The 14,980-nt window shown below is 32.1% G+C and overlaps 1 long non-coding RNA gene across 1 annotated transcript; it reads left to right on the forward strand.

Annotated features, from left to right (window-relative positions):
* Positions 1-2,288: 2,288 nt before the first annotated feature.
* LOC109122081 (uncharacterized) lies at positions 2,289-3,726 on the forward strand. Its single transcript, XR_002029518.2, has 2 exons — positions 2,289-3,191; positions 3,287-3,726. It is a non-coding gene; the product is annotated as an uncharacterized LOC109122081 (long non-coding RNA).
* The last annotated feature ends 11,254 nt before the right edge of the window (positions 3,727-14,980 follow it).

The raw sequence follows: 14,980 nt of genomic DNA on the forward strand, positions 1-14,980 counted from the left end.
CATATATAAGAAGTAAATAATTAAGCTTTTATATAAAATATTAAAAGTTATCCTTAATATATATATATATATATATATATATCTCCATTTGTGTGTGTGTGTCTGTGTGTGTATATATATCTCCGTCTGTGTGTGTGTCTCTGTGTGTGTGTGAAGAAAAACCAAAAAAGGTCAAAAAAAAAAAAAAAAAGATAAATAGCTTAGGGTTTGTTTGGTAATTGTTTTTTAGAATAGTTTTTTGTTCTCTAAAACAGAAAAACTAGGAAAATATGTTTGGTAACTAAAAATTATTTTATATTTTATGTTTTTAAGAATAGAAAATATGAGATTTAGAGAGAATATTTTTTAGTTGTTTTCCATTATTTTCACTTATTTTTTAAAAGTTGTTTTAAAAAATAATTATACAAATATATAAAATGATTAAAAAGAAAATACTAAACATAAAAATTATTTTTAAAACATATTTAAAAATATTAAATATAGGTTATAAATATTTTAAGTTTCCTAACAGACTTTTATTTTATAAAGCATCAAAAAATGATTTTCAAAAATTGTTCTCTAAAACTGTTTTTTTGAACTATTTCCTATTATCAAACATGTTCTTAATTTTTTTTATAAAAAAATATACATCAAGAAAAACTCAAAAGATGGGTTATATTAACATATAGTTGTTTATATAATAGATATTATATAAATAATTTTTTTTATAGATATATTTATTTGTAAGGCAATTCCGTAAATTTTATAAATTGTTCCAAGAAATTAAAAAATTTTAAGATAAATATATGATTGAAAAAGCGTTAACAAAAATGATAAAAGTTACGCTTAATAAAAAAAATATAGATAAAAGAAAATCCAAAAAAGACAAACAGATCTAAGTAGGTAATATGGCATGGAGGTAGTAGGCACACAATTATGAGCAACTGTTCAAGTATTGAAGTAATAATACAGACAGGAGACATACATACACTGCCATTTTGCTTTTGAATTAATAGTGGTTGGTTACAGTTAAAAAAAAAAAAAAAAAAAAAAATCCACCATCCATATATGCCAAAACCAATTAGATTGCATATTATTTTAGCATCTCACATTTTCTATCCTAAATGATTATATATATATATATATATATATATATATATATATATATATATATATATATATATATATATATATATATAAAATTATTTATTTATGTGAATAACTCTTTTTAAGACTTCATGTCACTAGAGGTAAGGATTGTAACGGAGGCGGGATTTTTTGGGTACACGTTCCGCTCCACCTCCAATCGGAAGGATTTGGTATAAAGATAAATTGGTTTGAGTGGGCTTAGAAAGTTTTTAAAAATCCGGAGTGGATATAGGTATGATTTTGTGATGTTGTCCCTATTATATATAATTTTAAATAAAAAACTATTTTAATTATTTTTTTTATTTTTCAACTTTTTAAATGTATATAAAATATTAATTTTCATAAAAATAAAATATAAATATTTGTAATTTTTATTTATAAATTATATTTATTTTTAAATTTTAAAAATTAAAAATTTAAAAAATTTAAAAAATTTTAAATGGGACGATAGGCTTGCCCTTTCTTGTCTTTGTCCTACTTAAATTTCTTTTAGATAAGAACGAAAATAGATATAAATAACATGAAAGGATTGAGATAGGGATAACTCATTCTCAACCCCTTGTTGCTATCCCTTATTAAAGTGACATGATATGACAAGAAGAAAGTTATTTTACTTTTCTTAAAAAAGAAAAAGAAAATTAAGAAAATAGAGGCTAATCATGTGGTTTAGCTCACCGTAATATAGTCCGATTGTTTTTAACAACATTTAAAAAAAATAATTCAGCAACAAAATATAAGACCTTCATCGAAGGATTGAAAACTTTCTAATTCTTTTATATAAGGATTAAATAATTTTAAAATACGTAAAATTTTAACTAATTTTAAACATATTTAATTTTTTTTCCTTAATTTTAAAAATAAATCAAATATGAAAAAAATATATATCTTCACATTTTTTTTTCTTTTTCTAATATTTTCTATCAACCAAATATATCCTTAAATTATCATAATTTTCTCACACTATGAAGGTAGGGGGAAATGTAAATTATGCAAAATTAGGTCTCTGCCCAACAAAAGCACTGTTATTCATAAGAAGTTAAGAAATTATTCCCACAATCAATTTCTAACAAAGTGCTTATTATTTCCCACTATCAAATGGAAGAATCAGAGATCAGCCATTTCCTATTAAAACAATGAAGATAACAAAAATATCAATTTAAACTCTTATAGGGAAACGGAGAAACCAACTTTAACAAATCAGCCCCGTTCCAATTAACGGCTCCTGTACACATATATATGTATATATGTTCAAGGACTTGATTCGCTATTAATGTTATGGCCTGTCCCTCCGTCAGAGAGATTCCCTCATAAATGTTGTCACCTTTCTGGGTGGCTACCCTACTGCTGCCTTTGATGCTCATGCCCAATCCCTTCCTAGGGCACCCATTTTGCAGAAGGAGACACTTTTGTCCTTACTAAATTTCTAAACTTCCTCATTCTTTAAAGGTCTTTATGGGTTTTTTTCCCCTGGTATTGCATGTCACTCCCCTAAACTAACGGGCCTATCAACTTGTGGGAGAGAGAGATGGATGGATGGACGGAGAATAATGGGTTTAAATGCAATGGCCCGTTTTTCTGCTTTGGTAGCCTCGGTCTTAAATGCATTTGCAGGCGTCTCTACCCTATTTAATTGGGCCAAGACATTCCCACCTCTCCTCACAATTCCCAGTTAGGTGCCTCTCTCTCACAAGTCACCACACACACAAAGAAACTGACTGGTTGTGGGTGTGGGTGGGGGTGGGAGTGGGGTGTTTCCATTACTTTCTGTTTGGAGTTGTTTCACCTTCTCAAATCCCTTTTGTTTCCCTCCTCAAACGGCAAGTGAGAGCTGAACAACCTAAAGTATGAGTTCACGTATCAACTGCATGAAATGGCTGCTGCGATATTGGCCCGGTTCACTCAGATACAGGATACACCTACACTTCCAAAGAAAAAGAAAAAAGGTGTACTTTTGATTTGATTGAGCCGTGCCAATATCTGAGTTCCCTTTCATTTCTACCATTCCGATCAAGTTTGAAGATTCGTCTTGTACCAACATTCTCGATGGCCATATACGATTGCGAGTAAGTTTTGTCTTTCCTGACCTGTCTTCTTCCTGCCAAACATACTGCCACTGCTGATTCCGTTTTTCTTGAGAAGCTAATATTCATTGTTTCAGGCCATAAGGGTGACTGCCACTCAGAAGGACCTGCAGCATCTTGAAACGGAGAAAATGGAGATGGTGCAACTCTAGGGTTGTTTTATTTCCTGTATTGCAAGTGGGTGAAGACGACTCATATATCTAAGATCCTTGCAATACATGGCCTTTGGGTTCGGTTCATTTGGATCAAACATATAGTGCTTATAATAATTTCTCTTTCCTAAATTAATTCTCCTCAGTTGAAGCCTGAAGGCTGGATATTGACTCATGTATTACCAGCTCGAAGCTTTGGCCATGATTATTCATCAGAAACCTTGCTTACAAGGACATGGCTTCTAGATCTTTATTTGAACTTTAACTTAACTTGTAAGAACAGAACTCTTGCCAATAAAAGCTTATGGCTTAAGCAATGACATGATTCGGCAGCTTATGATATATCTTTACATATCAATTTTAAATGGTCCAACCGTTCAACGATTAACAAATAACAACCCACCGGTGTAGCAATTAATAATTTGATGGCTGTACTCATATGAGAATGACTTTTTTTGAATTAAAGCTTTCAAAACCTTAAAGCAATTGTCCAAGGAGTTGCATTCTAATTCCCAGCGTAACCAGATGCCATGTCATGAATCTATATGTAAGTTTGTAACTACCATATGCCACATAAATGCCCTCATTTAACAGCACTCGATGTTTCGTGTGGTGTTCTTAAATACTTTATGATAAACTATGTCGTATGTACGCAGCCTGTGTCTGTAGATGCCCTTTTGAAAGGCCATGCGTGAAAAGTCAGATCACTTTTAATGGCCTTCATTGATTGCATAGAAATGGAGGAGAGGCTGCAGTACCACATTAATTGTTGTTGCTATCAGCAACTCTAGTAAGGTTTAGTTATGATTATTAGGAGTTGAGTGACATGGTCGACAGGAAATGACCTTCCTTCCTTCCTTTCTTTTTTTTTTTTGGAATTTTATAATTATTTTGGCAATGAGTATGAGCTTATGAGGCCTAACCTATCTTGCTATTTCTATGATTGTTTTTGCGTTTAGAGAAATGCATCTTTTTGCCCACTCTTACTTGTCTTATCTGATATTTGGTTGGGTTAGTTTATGAGAAGTTTAAATCTGAGTCAGAGGCACCATTTCTTGTTTCTAGTGGAGTCAATGGAATTCTTTGCTTTTTGGGTATTTATCATAAATATGTTGCAGTGAATATTTTATCATTTACGCACCCTTTTTTTATTTTTATTTTTGTATCTTGTTGGTTTTTAATTGCCTGCTGCATGCCAATTTATTGATGACATGAAGGTTGGACCCCATAATGATGTGATGTGGCCAACAACAAAAATAGGTTGAGGCTTATTCTTCTGCCATACTTTTTAGAACCGTATTGCATAGAGTTCAAGTAGACCTCAACTACTATCTCTCGTTTTATTGATCAAATCCTCAGCAACCAAGGTATTGGAAGGGCATGTGTTCACCAGGAAAGGACGATTTGGAACAAGAGAGATAGAGAACGGATGCATGTGTTCATTCAAGTAAGGGTGATTTGGAACAAGAGAGAAGGAATGATCATAAAACCAACCCATATGTAGGAGGACCCTTCAAGAAATGTATGATGTATTTGATGTGATAGGATGCACGTTTGATATGATTGGACGTTTTCCTTATTGTTATGACATATATATATATAACCCTGGTCCTAAATTAAGGAACCTATAATCATTATCAAATACAGTCAATATTAATGAGATATGGGTATGTGTATGCCATTCAACCACTAGCATGGTCACTACGATTTTACCAACCTAATCTCTTCCCTTTGCAAGTGGCCAAATATGCACAAAGGGGTAATTAGATTCCTTCACTCATTCATCTTTTTATCTATATTGTCCACTTCGAAGGCACTATAGTGAACTTCACCTTCATATAGGGATTGACCAAATAGGTCAAGTGACTTTAATTGGTCCTTATTACTTTTGTAGGAAAGAACACATGAGCAAGCCTAGAACGATAAGCATGGTTATACACAAGTAGAAGGTGACCTAGGAAGACTTGTTGGCCTTAATGTGACTCTAGGAATAAATAACAACAATAGAGGCTCTTTGAAGGCTAGAAGAATTAGCAAAAATGAATGAAATGATAAAGTAGGAAAAAAATAAAGCTCAAAGGCCAATTGGATTATATTGGTTAACAAACAAAGGTCCTCAAATAGTAGCCTAAGGGATAAGTAGCCTAAAAAGGTCCTCACTACCTAGTACCTGAAAACTCTTAGGGGTTGCTTATGGATCCCTATTAAGCCATATAAAAGGAGATTTTTGAAACACACAAAAATAATAATAATAAGTTCTCTTCCTATTGAGTGATGAAATTTTGAGTTGAAAGGAAGAGTCTTAAGAAGAATACTAAGAGGGGACACCAAATTTAAACACATGAGAGTTAAGTAGAAATACCTAATCAAAAGGAGTTTAAGAGATACTATGGGAGATGCTAAACATGGATGCATGTCTAAATATAAGATGGTAAGGTGAACAAACTAAGAAATCATCATTTGTTTACTCTTTTCTCAATTAATTTCAAGGAAATTTGATTGCTTGAATACCATGTGCAAAAATTATTAGTAGAGTCACTATGGTTTATGAACCTCATTGTGCTTATTCCATTCTTTTTACTTTTTTTATTTCCTACAACTAGCAAAGTTCAGGTTCAAGGATATGATTTGAGCCAAAATGTGTGTTTCAAGGAGACATATATAAAGTGAATTATATATCAAAAAGGTTCAACTTCCCTAAGTTAACTTGAATTGTTGTTAGGACCTTAACCATGAATCTAACATATTTATTAAGCTAAATCTCAAGTTTAGAGGATGAAAAGAATATAAGTTGCAAAGAAGATTTTTAGTCATGGGAAGGAGGGAGTCAAATATACTTAAAAAGAAACTCAAGACTTAAAAAGCATGAGGAGAGCCAAGCAAAGATAAAAAGGACTTGTCATGATTGTGAGATGTGATCTATGAAAGAGTTTGGAGAAGATGAATTCATGCAAGAAAAAGTTTAAGTAGAAAGAGTTTGGAGAAAATGAATTCATGCAAGAAAAAGTTTAGGCAAAATTCAAGAAAAGTTGTAAGATAGTTGAAGATTAAATGAAGCCAATCTTGATTTTAACTTGAATTTTGAAGCATTCTTGAGATTATTTTGGAGCAAGTCACATATCAATTCAAATATTAGGAAGTCAAGAATCCAACTCTTTAAATGGTTCATGAATTGAAGTTGAAATGAAGAAGTTATGATCAGTTGAAGAGAACAATGCAAAAGTAGGAAACCAAGTTGCTAGCCCATAATTATGTGGCCAACAACAAAAATAGGTTAAGGCTTATTCGTTTGCCCAACTTATTAGAACCATATCACATAAATTTCAAGTAAACCTCAATTGCTATCTCACATTTTATTGATCAAATCCTCTAAAGGTTTACTATGTTATTGTTTAGTGTATAGGGGCAATCAAGGTATGTAAACCACATGTCATTGGAAAGGCATGTGTTCACTTAGGTAAGGGCGATTTGGAGAGAGAGAGAGAGAGAGAAAGATAAGGGATGCATGTGTTCACTCAAGTAAGGGTGATTTGGAACAAGATAGAAATGATGATTGCAAAACCAACCTTATGTAGGACGACTCCTCAAGAAATGTATGATGTATTTAATGTGATAGGATGCACATTTAATATGATTGGATGCTTTCCTTATTGTTACGACATATATATGAGACCTTGGTCCTAAATTAAGGGACCTATAATCATTATAAAAAAGAGCTAGTATTAATGAGATATAGGTATATGTATGCCATTCAACCATTAGCATGGTCACTGCTTTTAGCCAACCTAATATCTTCTCTTTGTAAGTTCAATCCAAATATGCACAAAAGGGTAATTAGATTCCTTCACTCATTCATATTTTTTTTAATCTATATTGTCTACCTCCTAGGCACCAAGTGAATTTCACCTTAATAAAAGGATTGACCAAATAGTTCACTTAACTTTAATCGATCCTTATTAATTTAGTAGAAAAAAACACATGAGCAAGCTTGTAGTCATTGCCACTTGTTAAAGTGTGGGGAAGGGCAACATAATAAATTTAGCACCATTTTTAGGAAACACAATAAGAAGCCTAGAACGATAAGCATGGATATACGTAAGTAGAAAGTGACCTTGGAAGAATTTGTCACTTTCAATGCGCGCAACTCTAAGAATAAATAACGACAATAAATGATGATGAGAGAAGAAAATATTTGAAGGCTAGAAGAACTAGCAAAAAGGAATGAAATGATAAAGTAGGAAAACATAAGGCTCAGAGGCCAATTGGAGAATACCGATTAACAAACAAAGGTCCTCAAATAGAAACCTAAAGGATAAGTAGCCTAAAAACGTCCACTCTCCTCAACCTCCTAACCGAGTGAGGGTTCCACTATCTTGAAGCTTCAACCAAGCTTCCAATCTCTTTACAATTGGATTATGGTTCCAATTCACCATCTTGGACTTTTGGCTCCAAGCACCCTTTATACTTCTCAAGAGATATCCCTCTCTTGAACAACCCCTCAAGTGATACCTCACACTTGATAAACTTCCTTTCAAAGGTTTACAAATAAAATGATCTCTCAAAAATCCTAGCACAAGAACTTTAAGCTCAAATGATACAAGAGAAACTAGGATTGAATGGTGCACTTAAGATATGCAAGTTTTGGAATAATGGTGCACTAAAAAATACTCTTCCAATGCTCAAATATAATCAAGAATGATTTGAGAAGGTTAAACTTATGAAACAATGAAGATTGGAGCCTTTTTATAGAAAAAAAAATTCAAACTAGCCGTTGGGGGTTCGACCGGTCGAGTTAGGGGTCGACAAGTTGACTAGCCGTTAGGAAAAATGACCGTTGGGCCTCAACCAGACCTCGACCAGACCTTAACTGGTTGAGGTTCAACCTTGACCGGGAAGAGAAGGTCACTGGGAGAGAGAGAAACTTTTTGGCCTCCATCAACCGGTCATCGATCGGACGAGCACAACCGGTCGACCGGTTGAACCGGTTGAGCCATTTTTTTGGCTCAACACTCAACCTTTTTCAACTTAAAACCTTTTAACACAAGTTTCAAAATCATTTAATACAAGGTTTTAGTTGAAAACATGAAATCATCCAATTCTTAAGATATTTAAAACAATATTACTCTTGGATGATTTTGGTGCATAAATAAAGAATGGAATGCATGAAAGTCCTAGTGCACCAACAACCTTACAAAGAGATCTTAAGAAGCTTTGGTATTGAAAAACTCTTCTCTTTGAGGTGGTCTTCTTCTTCATGATTTCTCCTTGACTTGATTTGTCTTTGGATTGCCACTTTGGAAGTCGTCTTGCCTAATCACACTTGAAATATGATCATTAGTTCTAAACCTTGTTTTGTTATCATCAAAATCAAGATTAACCAAACCTTGGTTTCACAGTATGGTTATAGATGAAATGACTCTACCTACATCACTAATAGCATAAATTCCATCACCTAAGGTTTCGTATGGTACTCTATTTAACTTATCAGATCATTATGAGATTGTTCCACTGCGTATTACCTTAGCACCATTACTTATTATCCTTGTTGTAATATTAATTGAGCATGAGGCTAGAGTAAAGAGACTCGAGTATAGGATGAGATAGATAATGTTATGAGAAGGGCTTATGACCTTGGATGATAATGATGGTATACTAGCAACTAGCTTACCTACCAAATTCCATATGCTAGACATAGTGTTATAATACGGTAGGCTACCTAGAGATTCATTTGAGGCTTTATAGCACAGTTATAAGAGTACATGGACTAAATGATGCATAGTTAATTGTATTTTTCTCCATGCCACTTAGTAGAGTCGTATAAAGGTTGTTTGCATCCATTGAGCCTTCAAGAATTCATTATTGGGAGGATATAGCCTATGAGTTTATGACATGGTTTGCTTTCAATGTCGATATTGATGTTTCTAGATGAGAATTAGATGTTACGAAGTAAAGGTTAGAGGAGACTATTTATTCATTTGTTAGTCAATTAAGGGTAAGAGTGGTTGGTAGGATAAATCGACCCAAAGAGCAAGATCAAATCGACATGGTTATTTAGAACCTTCATGTGGACTCGTATTTTTCACGTGTACCCCCACTCGATCGATGAGACTCGCTTTTATTTATGAAAAATTAATTTTAGAAAAGTCGGAGTTGCCGCTTATTTTATTTTATTTTAAAGGGAAAATAAAACAAGAAATAAAACCCTAAAAAAATGACTCTATAGTTTTTGGAAAAGCATGTCTTTGAAAAACCCGAGTCTAAATCCGGGGATCATGTTACTTATTAGGAAGGTACTTCTAGAAGGTAGTACCCCTGTAAGCCCTATAAAAGTCTCTATTGACTAAGTTGAGAGAAATATATCAATTAATTGGTTGATTATAGATACCTAAGTAGGCTATGTGATTTCAAAAAATAGCATGTTAAACAAGAAAACCAATCACAAATCATAAAGAAGATTTAGGGTACGTACTTGGACCACTTCTTAAGCGCTATCATAAAACATCAATGATTAGTTTAGATAATATATCATCCAGCATGCATTTTATCATAAATGATAAGACAATGTAACAAATATCAAGACACCCAAGCACTATCAAACATAGACATAGTTCATAATGACAATCATATTTACAGAATTTAGAAAGTAAGTGATAGGGGTCATACCTGGATAGCATAAATGACTCTTAATACGCTTCCTCAAGACATGGGGGGTTAGATAATAAATAATAAAACAGGAAATCCTAACATGCATATCTAATTAGTATAGCAAAAATGATCAAAATATAGGAAATAATCAATTATCACACACATCTTGTATACAATTCCTAAAAAAATAGATATATATGATTACGACAAATGACAAGGGTGGTAGCAAAAATAAGTTTTGAAAAGATTTTCTTATGTAGGGGTTTCACTAATTCCCCAATCGATATACACAAATTTAGCCTAGAATTGTCCTATTTATTTGGGACCACAAACTTTGATTCGTGTTTTGTTCAAAATCAAAAATTTCATTAGAAGCCGAGAAGGATGCAAACCAATCAAGATATGGTTGCATATATTTAAAAAAAAAAGAAAAAGATTTTGATCTTGAGAATTCTAAATGAATTGTTTAACATAAAATTTTCAAAAGCATATTTTGAGAAAAATATTTGATTTTAAAATAAAAGGAATTAATTTGTGAAAATAACAAAACATAAGAAATAAAATACCGAGCAAAACAGAAGAAAACGAATTCACAAAATAAAGATTTAGACAATCCGAGCAAACTAAAGTGGTGAGAATGGAGGTCAATCTTGATCACTATTTTCCGATGGCCTTTGAAAAGTAAATTTTACGAGAGACCATCAAAGTAATAAATTATTCAAATTTAGATCAAATAAGCTAATGAGACATTCACAAAAAATTAAAGACTAGTATTCAAGAAGCACATAAATCGAGCATAACAATCAAGAATTAACATAAGATTGGCTAAACACACAAGTACACCTAGATTAAAAAAATAAAAATAAATTGAAACTATACTCAATTAGAATTAAAAAAAAAACATTAACTTTATGTAATGAGATTAATTAAACTATTTGATTAAAATCATAAACATACTCAAAGTAAAAAAACAAATTAAAACTAAACTAAATTATAATTAAAAACATGAATTTTATTTAGTTAGATTAATTAAACTATCGAATTACAACCACAAATAAATCCAAGCTAAAAAATAAATTATAACAAAACTAAATCGGAATTAAAAACATAAACTTTATCTAATAAAATTATTTAAACTAATGAATTAAAATCACTAACACATTCAAACTAAAACATAAACTAAAACTAAACTAATCCGAAATTAAAAAAAATATAAACTTTATCTCACAAGATTATTTAAATTGATGAATTAAAATCACTTATACATTCAAACTAAAACATAAACTAAAACTAAACTAATCCGGAATTAAAAATATAAATTTTATCTCACAAGATTATTTAAACTAATGAATTAAAATCACAAACACATTCAAACTAAAACATAAACTAAAACTAAACTAATCCGAAATTAAAAATATAAATTTTATCTCACAAAATTATTTAAACTAATGAATTAAAATCACTAAAACATAAACTAATTTGGGATTAAAAATATAAACTTTATATCACAAGATTATTTAAGCTAATGAATTAAAATCACAAACACATTCAAACTAAAACATAAAATAAAACTAAATTAATCCGGAATTAAAAATATAAACTTTATCTCACAAGATTATTTAAACTAATGAATTAAAATCACTAACACATTCAAATTAAAAAATAAAATTAAAACTAAATTAAATCGAGATTAAAGACGGGAACTTACCTACCTCGTGTCACTGATACCTCTCCCGAATATGTGGCTCTTGTGTGTAGCCGAATCAGCTGTCCAAAGAGTCCTGCTGCTCCTCCTAAGTTCTACGCGTATTTTCTCTCAAAAATTTCTCCGCATGTTCTCTCTACCAAAATTCTCACCCAAAAATGTGCTGAAAAACCCTCCCAAGTGTGGTCTCAAGCTTTTAAAAAAAAAGTGTTGACTTTTATTTTCTTCTAAGGAAAAATCTCACTTTCCTCTAAAGAACCCTCTCACTTTCTTCATTAAACGCACAACCTTATAATTCCTCCAAAACCAAAGTGGTAGTCTTTTTTTTTTTTTTTTCCTCAAACTCTAATCTCCTTCTCCAAGTCGTGTCAGTCTTCAATTGTTTCCTTATCTCCTAGAGCCACAATTCCTTAAACTCTCCCAAAACGTATCTTCCAATCTCAATATGGTATCCATTCCATCTCCAATGATCATGCATCCAAGGAAATCCCACATTCTAAATATCAATACCGTGCACACCTTCCATACATTTCCTACAAAATTTCAAATAAATAAGGACAAGTAATAAAATAATAATAATAATAATAATAATAATAATAATAATAATAGTACTAAAAAATAAAATAAAATAAAATAAAAAACATTTACACAACATTATTAAATTAAAATAGATAAGTAAGGACAAGCATTACGGAAAAAGTGACAAAATAATAAGAAAATAAAATAGATGAAGAAATAGACAAGATAATAAATAAAATAAATAAAAATAAAATAATAAAAAGTCAAGTCATGCAAGTCATGCAAGCCATACAAAAAAGGCAATCATGCAAACATGAAAAAATTACCTGAAAAGTGACCTAAGTGGGCCTAAGTGAGCCTAAGTGGGTCAAGTGTATCTAAATGGGCTTAGGGTGTCTGAATGTGCCTAGGGTGCCTGAATGGGCATTGGGTGCATGAGTGGGCCTAGGCTTAAGGTGCCTAAATGGGTAGAGGGTGTCTAAATGTGCTCAAGGTGCCTAAATGGGGCCAAAGTGCCTAAATGGGTCTAGGGTGCCTAAGTGGGCTTAGGGTGCTCAAATGGGTATAGGGTGCCTAAGTGGGCCTAGGGCACCTAAGTGATCCTAAGTCTAAATAAGGCTGCCAAAAGTCACAATGGAGTTAGATAAATCCTTCAACCAAAGTTTTCAATGTGGCTTAGAAAAGATAGGCTACACGAGTAGTAATGGGCCACTAGGGAATTGCTGTAAAATACAGAACCAATACCTACTAGAACATGTGCTAGGAGGACAAAATGGAGGGTCTACACTTCAATTGAGGTTTGTTAGACGTCTCATGGGTATTCATACATTTCAAGAGCTTTGTTCAGGTTGTCTTTAATATGAAAAAAAACATTGCTAGAGGTTTGTGGACAAACATTATTTCTTCTTCATGGAAGAAGCCTTTTAGGTCACTTAGGAGGTCTAGAGAAGCTAGTGCCATTAGTTGTCAGCATTAGAGGTTGGCTCATTATTCGTATCATAGAGAAGTTCGATCAGAGGGGCGGGACAGGGCAATACCTGAACCCGCCCCAGGTTTTAAAGAAAATTCTCAAACCTGTACTAAACTCGCTTACTAAAATTGAACATTGTCCCATTAGGAGCGGGGCAGGGCGGGTACCCGAAAAAACCCGCCCCATTGCCATTCCTATAGTGGAATGTTGAATCAATTTTAGAATTGGATTATGAGGAAACCAGTATCCTTTTGGGTCCCTATGGTCCTCACTCTAGGCTCATATACTTTGTTGGCACATATTATGAGAGTTGGATTGGCTCTAGGTTCACTTTTATGCCTAAGAGTGTTTTAGTAATTACACAATGTTGCATAAGGGTAAGTGAACAAGGTATTTGGATTAGACTAATTGATTAATTATTAGGCCCTATTAGGTCAATTAACCAATTAAAACCCATTTTGGGCTAAATTAAGTGACTCAAGCGCCCATGTCGGCTTAAGTCACTTAAGTCCATTTAGGAACCTTATAAATACTTCCTAGGGGTTAGGGTTTCTATAGCTTTAGTCTTCCACCATCTAGAGATATTGAGAGCCATAACCTCCACCGTTTTTTTCTCTTCACCGAAAATGTGTAAAGATTAAGGTTCGAGTCATTGGGCAGAAGATCGTGGGTTTACAAGATCTATTACAACTTTGGAGTAATCTACATCAATTAGAATCAATCTGGGAACATTCGAATCAAAAGTATGTGGTTTTATTCTCTAGATCTATGTTTTCTATGATATACTTATTGTTTTTGAATAGTTGTTTATTTGTTACGATAGATTTAGAGAGCCTAGGATAGATTTGCATGCACCCTACATGATCCAGAACATGAAAACAAAGTAATCCGAGGTTCCCAACATGTTCATCATCAAAGTTGTCTTTGTTTTTGTCGAGTTTAATTTTTGTCTAGTGTTGCAATTTATGGTCCATGTTAAAAGTCTAATTTTTTTTTATAACATTTTACATTTCATATATGATATACTCATTAGTTCATTTAGTGATATGTTCTTTTTCTTATGAGTATGTTTTTCTATCTCCCGTGTTGCTCTCATTGTTATAGTTGACAAGGAACACTAATTGTAATAGGTGACAATCTGTTGGAGTCTTCTAACTATTAATCTTCTTGGATCAATCTTATCTATTTCTTAAAGTTAGGCTTTGAGCCTTTGCATTTAAATTCACAACTTCTTGTTGAATTCTTTACTAAAATAAATTCAGTTTACTTAAGTACTCTTTTATATTATATTTTTTTTTTATAAGATTTCTTTTAAAGTTATTTCTCAATATTTTTTAGATCGAGCCTTTATCAGATTTTTTATAAGTCAATTTTCATATTGAACTTTAGATTTTCCTTCTAAATCAATAATGATGTAAATGTATTTAATATATATATAGATGATCTTCCTTTCAAACTCTAAAATCAACAATAAAATTTTAATATGAAAAATAATAATGAGAGCAAAGATAGCATTTATGCCTTTAAATAAAAACTAAACATTATATTAGAAAATAAATGTAAATAAAAAAGTTAAAAAAGATAAATCCTTCCCCCTAACAATTGAGGCAGGGGTAGATTTTTTATTACTCTTGACTTTTCTTTCAAAAAATCTCAATTATCATCCATCCACATCCACAAGTTGTTTAATAGAGAGTGGTTTCAATGATTTCATGAAAATATCATAGCTAATGGAATGGAAACTTTATCTTAGCAGTCTTTCACTATTCTTGCAACTTGT

Source organism: Vitis vinifera, chromosome 4 (genome assembly GCF_030704535.1).
Source record: "Vitis vinifera cultivar Pinot Noir 40024 chromosome 4, ASM3070453v1".
Classification (NCBI taxonomy): domain Eukaryota; kingdom Viridiplantae; phylum Streptophyta; class Magnoliopsida; order Vitales; family Vitaceae; genus Vitis; species Vitis vinifera.